The sequence below is a fragment of the Mchenga conophoros genome, linkage group LG17, assembly GCF_057382185.1.
Source record: "Mchenga conophoros isolate Kocher_MC1m ecotype Shallow Benthic linkage group LG17, M_conophoros_male_GT1.1, whole genome shotgun sequence".
NCBI lineage: Eukaryota > Metazoa > Chordata > Actinopteri > Cichliformes > Cichlidae > Mchenga > Mchenga conophoros.
The window spans coordinates 11,990,195-12,000,869 of NC_140542.1; positions in this window are offsets into that span (position 1 = coordinate 11,990,195).

Sequence of the window (10,675 nt, forward strand, 5' to 3'; positions counted from 1 at the left end):
AATCCAAGTCAGCTCTAAGTAGTCAGCTGGTAGTCAGCAAAAACACGGCATAAACCTTTCTAAGAACTGTGGGTGGCTACTGAAACCACACATACATTTGAACATAAATGGTGAACAGAAGAGATTCTTGTTCTTGATTTAAGGGCATGTCAGGCTATGTGGTAGCAGCCTGTGCCTAGGTGTTACAGTACATAGTGACATAGATATGTTATCAAGGAAAGCCTGGACTTACAGTATAACCTGGTAATAATAAAAATGCAACTCCCTTTGAAAATACAAATATTCTTGATTTAATAAAGCTGCATAAGCAACGCCAGCTGTGGGCTCAAGGCTGGAGCCGAACAAAAACTCCCTGATAACGACTGTGTTGAGTCTGTTCCTTCCCATTCCATGCAAGGCCACCAGGGTTGGCTGGAAGACTGTTGAACTATGGACATGCAAACACATACATCACATACATATACTGATACTGATAAGCACTCACTGACGCATCACCCTCCCTACCCCGGATCCTACCCGGGATCCAACGCCACCTCCAACGCTTACCTCCTCTCTTATGTGGACATCGGGTCAGCTGGAAGCGCAGTCGAAGATTGCAGCCTTCCCAGATCAGATGTACACACTGGAACACTTTCCCATGTTGCTGTCTGTGTTTATTGTGCTATGGTGTGTTGATATCTGTGCATTCCTGTATTATCCTTTTGTGTTACACATTTCGATGTTTTTTTCCTCGCTACCTAGCCTGACCTGTCTCCCCAATGTGATGTTTGTGTATTGTATGTACGGACAAGGTCTGTCATCTCGGTTGTGGGCAAAAGACCTGCAACTGACAAATAAAGGCTATCTCATCTCATCTCAAAAAGACCCTGTGAGCACTATTGATTCATTAAATGACTCAGAAATGCATTTTAAAACAAGTTATTGAGCAGAAGGCGTCTGCTAAATAAGTAACTTCTTAGCTCTGTCTTCTGTCCTGTCATGGAATATTTCCCCAAATTAAAGTCAGGGAAGCCTAAGCTTATTGCTCTCAGAAGCTGAATACTAAAGGACTTAATACATCAAGACCACATTTGTTTCAATGCCAGAGTCAGAATCAAGACATCATGTTTCATACTGAATACAATTATTAGAATTGAGTGAAGTAGAATAGACTGAGTAAATACTCTGTATGTTTCTTTCATTTTTTTAATTATTCCATAAAAGTGAATGTGTTTAAACCTTTCCTCATTATGAAATGGAGTTTGCACAGCCGATAATTTGAAGTATATGTTTTCAGTCTTATTTTTTATCTTAGTGTGCAGCAAAATCTCGAGTGTTAAATTGACACTAGAGAGTGTCTATATGGGTCCACTCTTCTGAGTGTTAAATACAACACTGTTGAGTGTTAAATGAACACTTTTGACAGTGTTATATTTTTAAAAGTAACCTAGTCAGTTTTGAAGATTAACAATGACTAACACTGAGCAGTGCTGATTTTCTAACACTGGAATAATTTTAACATTTTGAGTTATTTTCAAATTGAGCTTTCAACATCAGATAGTTTGTATTTTCACTTCAATATAAAGTTTAAATGACTTTCAAGTCATTGCATTCTGTCCTCCATTCTTGCATTAGCATTAACACAGCTTACCAAGTTTTTTTCTTTTTAAACTGAGTTGTACATTAATTAAATAAGTCCCTTGTGTGCGTGTATTGGCTACCCCAAAACTCATTATTGTAAGTACAATGCTCAGTGACATAAATCATCTTCTTGTAGGGTTAACAAGCAGTAGAAAAACAAGAACTGCAGACAATTTGCAGCAAAGCTTTTATTAGTTTGGCAATATAAGCAGAGCTGTACAGAAGTACTCTGTATACATATCTGCAGTGCCAAACTATTTCTGTCAGAATGTTCAACACAGCATTTTAGTATTTTAAAAACCTTTGCCAAAGACAGGGCCCTCTTCTCTGACAAGCCAACAACACGCAACATGCAAATTTCAGAACAGGAGAGCATGCTGAATATACATTTTCTCTTTGACTATACACAAATCTGCAACACCTGTCTTCACGGTGGAAAGTCTGAAAAGGCGGTCTTCCCCTAGTGACTACATGTGTCTCCTGTTTCATTGTCTGTAGCATTCACTCCGTAACACTCAGATCTCCCTTACACACATGCCTGCATACACGTACGCACACACACATGCATGGTTTTCTTCTGCTGAGCTCCCAAATACAGAGTGTGCTGGGGCTAGATGGCAATGCCAGTAACCAGGCCTGACAGATATTCCTCTGTGGCCATTTCAGAGAAGAGAATGGGCACAGAGCCCGAAGCACCTGCTAGCAGGCTGCTACGTCACAGCAGTTGTCACAAACAAACATATTTCCCGGCTGAATCCAAATGTATGTGGGAAGGCGTGTATTTGTGCTGACCTTCTTAACAAACCTTACCTAGCAAAATTGGCTCAGTGGCACTCTTCAGTGGAGGGACAGTAATTGCGTCACAAATGTCCCAGCAATTGGAGCTTATTTATTTGGTTAACTACTTGCACAAATAACAAGTTAAGGATGGTGTCATTTTGCTCCTAATGAAATGGGGTTGCAGATGGGCACAAGTTTCTCAGATCTTTTAATAAAGTCTAAATTTACCAAAATGCATCCTAGCCAATCGATAATTTAATCTCTCAAAGTTAGGCAATGCACCAAAACACTTCATATATCTCTCAAAATAAGCTTGTTTGACCAGGCAAAAACGATCAGTCAGATAACTTAAGGATGACTCACTTGCTTGGTCATATACCCCATGACATAAACTTTATTATATCAGTTACTACTTATGGCATCCAGTAAAGCAACCATGAAAATATTTCAAATATCTGTAGTGCATGCAAATGCAGGGCTATGGTGATAGCCCTGCAAGATAATCAGCATCAGTAAAATAATCGTGATAACAATTAATTAAATAGTCATGATAATCATTATCATGAATATTTTAATAACCACTGGAATCATCTTTGTCACAATATCTTTTTTTTAATTGCACTGCCACTTAAACAGAACACTGCTTTTACATCTTTGAATATGGGTGAATAAGGAAAGCGAGTTTAGTTTTTTGTACGAGCATTTACAGTGGATCTCTCAGAGAACAATAAAAAAACATTGTTTAAAAAAAACTGTGCCAAAACAAAAACATTAGATTGGCGGGTTACAGTCTTCAACTTTAAATTCCACTTCATCCTATAAATGAATCTTTAAACAGAAATCTTTGCAGACTCAAAGATCACCAACCCTGGCCTGCTTAAAAAAAGTTTATCGTCAATATTGGCTCAAGAGTTTATACATAATGTATTATTTTTTAAAGCGGAAATAAACCAAATTTGGTTTCATTCTTTTTTAAAGAGTTTTTTAACAGGTTTTAAGAGAAGTGTTGAATAAATATGTTGTTTTGCAGGTGGTGGAGAATAAACCAGAATTTTATTTATGCATTCTGGAAAAAGTGGCTATTGCAATTTGTGTTAACAGTAATACAAAAATATTCAGTTTTGGTCCATATATACTTATGTATTGTGGACTATTCTGAGTCATAAACTTACCCTTCTACTAATCCATTTACTTAAGAGGAGATTTTTGTGTGATTATGTAAGATCTATACTGCTGAAAGAAAGTGATGAGCTAAATATTAAATGTACCGTACATTGAATTAGACTATTATATTCCAACTTTCCTCTAATTTCAAAGATTCATCAAAAAGTAAAAACAGCTGGGTGATCATTTGCAAAGGAATGATCTATTTGAAGAGTTTCTTTCAGAGTTCAGAATTCATCATAGTACAGAAACAGCACTAATTAAGGTTACAAATGACATTTTTATTGCCTCTGACACTGAAATCACTTATGTGCTTGGCCTGTTAGACCTCAGTGCAGTATTCAGTACAGAGATTAGAGTACACTGTGGGTATTAAAGGAAATGTGCTGCAGCAGTTTGAATTGTATTTATCTGATAGATTCCAGTTTGTGCATGTGACTCTTCTTCATACACAAACGTTTGTTCCACGGGGTTCTGTGCTCGGTCATTATACATGCTTCTATTAGGCAATACAAAGACTGCATACATTTTTATTTATTAATTCATTTTCTTTGCTGGGCTACAAAGTCCACAAAGTACATCTAGAATGGTTGGGCAAACATCCAACCCCATTAAAATATTTTCCAATTGATAAAGAGGATAGACAAGCATAAAACTGGCTTGTTGTGTAGATATTCCCGGAAACCTTCCCAGGAAGTCTGAGTAGCGTGATCTTCATATAAATGGAACACATCCTCTGGTCCACAACTGTCTACCAATCCAGAGTTTCTAAAAGTACAATGGGAGCCACAGCCTTCATCCATCAGGCTCCTGTCCTGTGGAACCAGCTTTCCGTTTGGATTCGGGAGATAAGACATTCTGTCTCTCGTAAAGATTAGACTTAAAACTTCACTTTTTGATAAAGCTTATAGTCAAGGCTAGATCAAGTGACCCTTCACCATCCCACAGTTATGTTGCTATAGTTCAGACCTGCTGTTGGACTTTATGTGACACACTCTGATGCATTGGGCCTTTCTTTTTCACTCCCTTCTTTACACTCCCCACATGTTTATATATCACTGCACCATGTCATAAAATGTTTTTCATCTCACCCCCTAAGTCTGAATTGAAACAGAATTTAAATTTTTTTTAAAAAAGTATTTAAGTTTAGAGAAATATCAATTCTCACAAGATGAGGATGTTCTGCCCGTGTTTGCATGGGTAGAACTCTCTCTTTTGGTACTTTGGTGTCCTCTCATAGGCCAAAGATATGCAATTAGTTAGGTCAGGTTAATTAGGGTCAGGTTAACTGGTTATTCTAAATTGCCCATAGGTGTGAATGATTGTCTGTTTTTCTGTGTTAGCCCTCCACAAAACTGGCGACCTGTCTAGCCTGTACCCTGCCCCTCACCCTGTGATAGCTGGGATAGTCCCCAGCCCTGCTGCAACCCTGATAAGGATGAGCCGAAGAGAATCGATGGATGGACAAGACAATCACAAATATATGCATGGGTTAATTAAACTGGCTGCTTTACAGATTTCACTTTAACATGGTAAATCATGTGTCAAAGTTCAACTTTCAGTAGAAGATTACACTAAACATTTCGTCTTTCCTTTATGACTAGCTAGCTAAAATGTTGTTGAGAATGAAGTTTTAGCTCTTTTTAGCCTTTATTTAGTTTGAGTATACTTTTGTCTTTTAAATCATGGAGTTGCAACTTCAGGTGAGTTGTGTGGGCTGAAATAAATGGTTCTTGGCCTTTTAGTTTCTTACAACTCGTTCTCAGACCTTGTCATCTGACTTACTTATCGATGAAACGCATGGTATTTACATGGAATTAAAGAGTGTTCAAAGCCAAAGACTTGTCTTTGAACACATACACAAGTCTATATGTGTATACTTGATTGTATGTGAGTGCGTGTGGTCTGCTATGTGTGTCTACGTCATTCTGTATTTGTTTTCTAATCTATGCACACAGCCTGGGAGTGTGTGTTTATGTGTATGTATTTGAAGCTGCAAGCTTTGGGAATTTGCAGAGAGGGCTGTCTCAGCAGAGTCACACAAGTGGAAAATAAGATCATCATTCCCTACAATGCATCTTTAACCACAGCAAATATGAACAAGAGTAAGAGTACCACAGAGAGACTTTAAGAAAAACAAGAACGACTGGATAACAACTAGAACATTTTATGCTTTTCTTTCTTGGTGTTGTTATGACTAAGCACGGCATATTTAGACAAAAAAAAAAAAAAAAGAAATTCTCTTTGCACTCTTTTGCATCACGTTAAGTGCACAAACACCTTGAAGAGAACTGACAAACAGATAAATTAAAGTACAAATAGATATTTTATCCAAGAATACAAGCAGGACATGTGGTTCTTCCTGACTGAGACAGATTGGAATTGTGCAGAGGGAGGAATGAAATCCAAACTTCATCAGGATGAGCCAACAAGCAGAGTGCTTTAAAGTGAAATGAGGAATGAAAGGACATTGCCGCCATGGCACACATTACCTTCACACGCGAGGAGCTCATCAAACGGACCTGATGGCTGCTGATAGAACAGCTCTGGAGTGATGCTGATGACCATTCACACAGAGTCCATATCAGCATTTCTATGTGATTTCAAAGTCATTCAGGTTTTCCCAGGTGTATTATTACCACTATGTTATAATGGCAAGAACTATTTGACTGTGGGGTCAGTGTGTATACTTCTGCACAGCAGTGGCAATATAATATCCATTCATTATTCACACATCTTGAGAAAGAAACTTCATGTATCTTAGATGCATTTGAGGTAACCATGCAATTAAATTCAGCTTTAACGCTGATATTTCAGGGGAAAATGTCAGTGACTGTTTAATTGCACTAACTGAAACCCTGATGTTTGTTTCTCTAATCTTTTGTGTGTCCTTTTTTCCCATGTGAAATATTAGCAAAGCCTATCGTACCTCAGTTTGAATTCTGCATTAGGGCTGGGCCATATTATACCGTTCACGGTAATACCGGTATAATGTTAGGCAACGATAGGAAAATGAAATATCGCGATAGAATATGAGTAAAACGCACATGCGCAGTGCCTTTGTTTTCATACGCACATGGCCGATTGTTGAGTGAAACAGATGAACCAGAACTGGTTTGTAAAAATGGTGCAACTTCAGTGATGTGGAACTGGTTTGGTGTTTGTCCGTCAGATACACGACAAAGCACATTTTTTTGCAGAACATGCAAGCGGCCGTCGTTATTGCCGTATTTGTCGGACTAAGATGCTCTTAAATCTGGGAGTAATCTGGGTCCTAAACTCCGTATTCTTCAGGTCAAACAACACTGCAGCATCACTGAGCGTTAAAAACTGTCTCAATTCTTTCATCTTTAATAAAACGATCAGCATTGCTGCTTTACCAGGTGTAACTATGAAGTTTAACTTCCAGGCATCCATGAAAACAAAATTTATTACATTTAACGGAGTTAGAAGTTAGCAGGAAGCTAGCGGAAGTTAGCTCGCTAGTTTCGCTAGTTACCTAAGCATGATATTGCATGTTCTGACTGAGAGATTTCTGAAAAAATTCAAACGTACAGCTCTGTTATCACTTCCAACATAAATGAAGACAGGAAACTAAACAGCAGTGACGTTTGTAGGGTTACTGAAGTTGGGCTAATTGGTATATAATGATGTGCTACGTGATCGCTAGCGACACAGCTACGTTAGCATAACATAAACAGTGAAGCTGGAGGACGAACGCTAACACTTTTCCACTTATAAAAGTTAACGTGAACGTTCCTCATGGTTAGAGACAAATGCAATCGCATGGGAGGATGCTGTAAACGGACTAAACTTCAGTCAGGAGAACAACTGAGATAATCCATCCACAATACGAGGTTAGTCATTAATATACTGCAACAACATGGGAATAGAGCAGCTGCCAGAGAATTCAACATTAATGAATCAATGGTACAGAAGTGGAGGAAGCAAGAAGAATGAGTTTAATAAAGTTTAATTTATCTGACTGCTTTGTTTTGCTTAATGTGCCTTATAATCCCGTGCACCTTATGGTCCGAAAAATACGTACTGCACACTGCAGTTTAATGTTGCAAAGCACCTCTTTTTAACTTCAGTGGATATTATACATGGTTATGCTCAGGATATGTCAGCCCATTTCTACTGGAAATGCCTTTGGGTTAAACTTTCAGCAAGGAATTTGCATTTGCACTGTTACATTTTTATAAAGCTTTAATGTACATAAAAACCAGCTTCTTGTTTAAGTGAAAATAAATGGAAGGTTGTCTTTTTGCGCTAGTAATGTTGTGGAGTTGTATTTTGTCTCGCATCAATTATGTCGTCAGTTATATCGTTATCGCAAATTTTCAAATATATATCGTGATAAATATTTTTGGCCATATCGCCCTGCTCTATTCTGCATTATTTACATTCATGTTTGCCTGCTGCCAAGTTCCTTTGTTACCTTTTGCTGTGGATTAGCATATGTCCTGCACACAGTTAAGTGGAAAAATGTGAGCAGACTATTAATCATGTGAAAAAAAACAAAAACAAACTTGGCCATCCTTAAGCAAGTGCATGAGACAAGCAAAACTGACACACATTCAAAAAACAACAGTAAAACTAAAAATAATTCTCCACTGATAGCCTTAAAATATTCTTATTAGAAGTCACATTTCATGCTTTGACTATATAGTTATCATTTACCTAAACTCTTATGGCTATTAAAGATTCAGCACTTAGAGGCATAGAAGCAGCGGTATTACCTACAATGAAAATGAAAATGTCTATACACCCCAAACTTCTTCTGGTATAAAACCTGCTTCGGGAGTCGTTTGCGAGGTTACCTGTCAAGCAACCAGGCATATGGGCTTCCTCAGAAACACTGGTCTCCTGCTCCGAGTTTGAAAAGTGCTGCTGCATTTATTCAGACAGCTGTGGCTACTTTTGCTTGCCTAGAGAACACGGCCCCCACTTCCCCAGCAACTGTGAAGGAGGGAGACAATTATGGAGATTCATCACTGCAGTTTGTCTTCAGGGCACAACTCATCTCTGGAGAGGGAGAGAGATAATTCTGCAATGTGTCGAATGACTTGCAGATGTTATGTGTCACACAGCACAAAGGAGCAGCCTTTCAATAGGCATTTACTGCAGTCTCAGCATTGTTTTATATGAGTGATATGTATGTTTTTGTAGCAGCAGGGAAGTTTGCAGATGCTCGGTCTAAGCACAATGAGGTCAGATGTTCATATATTTTGGAGACCTCAATACCATGATGCAGAATCAGTAGTACATGTAACACCAAGCATAGAAAACAGCTTTGCATTTAGTTGTTAATGTCTGTCATCACATGTATGAATTCCAGTTAAAGGGGGCTATAAGGAAGACCTGTTCAAGGGTAAGAGCAAGAGCTACTTTCTACCAATCCTTGTAAAAGTTTCGCCTATTTAGCAAACCCAAACAGGAAAGCTTAAAAAGAACTGCAAGGCAAAACTGCATGTATGAGATTGCGGTCTTCTGAAAATGTACCTACTTAGCATACGGCTAAAACACACCCAATTGCTCTGTGAAAGAAAACTCAAACTTGCAGAATAATATCTGCAATCATTCCCTGCATCTGTACTCGTTAGTGGTGTGTTCATATTTAGTGAGCAAAACATGCTTTAGCAGAAGACACAAGTTGAAATGAACAAGTCAACAAATTATTCAGCTTTTTTAAAACACAGCCCAGATGGGCCTTTAACCGTTTGAGATTGCAAACACAGTCGTCACTAATGCACCAGCAAACATTGGCCAGACAGAAGTGCAGCATCATAGCCAGGCGCCTGCCTGAACTGAAACTGTTAAAATCCTACGCTTGCTGGCCAGTTCAGAGATAGGGCAAGCAGTTTCTGAACCAACAGAATACCAGATATGGAAATTCTCTCTGGCACAGATTACAGTTTTTCAATTTAAAAAAAAAAAAACTCCCACTGTGCTTCTTTAGAAGCTTAGTGGAATATGGAGCTGAAGCGACTATTCAATAATAGTGAAAAAAAAGCAACCAACTGGACTCAGTGATGTGTTAAAGCCTCAGCCAGAAAGACAAGTACATTATGCCTGTGAGCTAATTAGAATGGAATCGTAGATTGCACAAGCAGCTCCATTGTTGGAATATAGCTTCTCTTATGTGGCTGTAGCGTTTAGAAGGAATTATCAAGTCTTTATAAGTCTGTTGTAATTGTTAGAATTCCAAATAGATAATAAACGCATACATTATACAAGGTAATTGTGTACCAACACCTGAAGATGCTTCTTTTAGTAATTAATGTGATGCAGAAATTGACAAAGGTGAGTCAGATTCAGTAAATTATTTAAAATAAAATGTAAATTAGTATGCGGATGGATGGATAGATAGATATTGATCAGTCATAATGTCAGTCCAAGGACTCCACTAGACCCTTGAAGGTGTTCAGTGTTACCGTGCATCACAATGTTGGCAATAAATGAAGTTCCATAATTTGTGAGGTGGAGCCTCCATGGATCGAACTTCTTTGTCCATCACATCACACAGATGCTCAACTGGATTGACATCTGGAGAATTTGGAAGCCAAATCAACACCTTAAATTCAATGTGTATATGTTGTAAATGTCTCAGTCTTTGAATGCCACTTTGATTCCTTTACAAGAATGACTCGGAGAGTCAATCAGTCACCCAAAACCCGATTTCACTCCATTTTTGTCCAATGACAATTGGAAGCAGCGTGAGTGATTTCAAAGAGTTTGCTCCTTCCAATAAACTCCCACATAAGACAGAGCAGAATATCTGCAATCAGTAAATGAGACAGATGCTCCAGTATATTGGATTAATGTTTGAGCTGCACAAAACTAAAACGATCATTTCCATGGTGCAGTCTGGAAAATTCCTGGGTGTGGATGAACCAAATCCTTTATAATCCTATGAAGTCTCATTGCTATCGCACATCAGTACTGTTTTTTAAGAGAAAAGTTTCTGGCTGAGCACACTTTCTTTAACTAACCATGAAACACTAAGGCGTTTAAAGTGTGACTATGAGACTGATGCATTTAAATGTAATTTTAACCACTGGGATGCGAGGATTATGATGACTCCCATTAGTTGAAAATTCTGAATTTA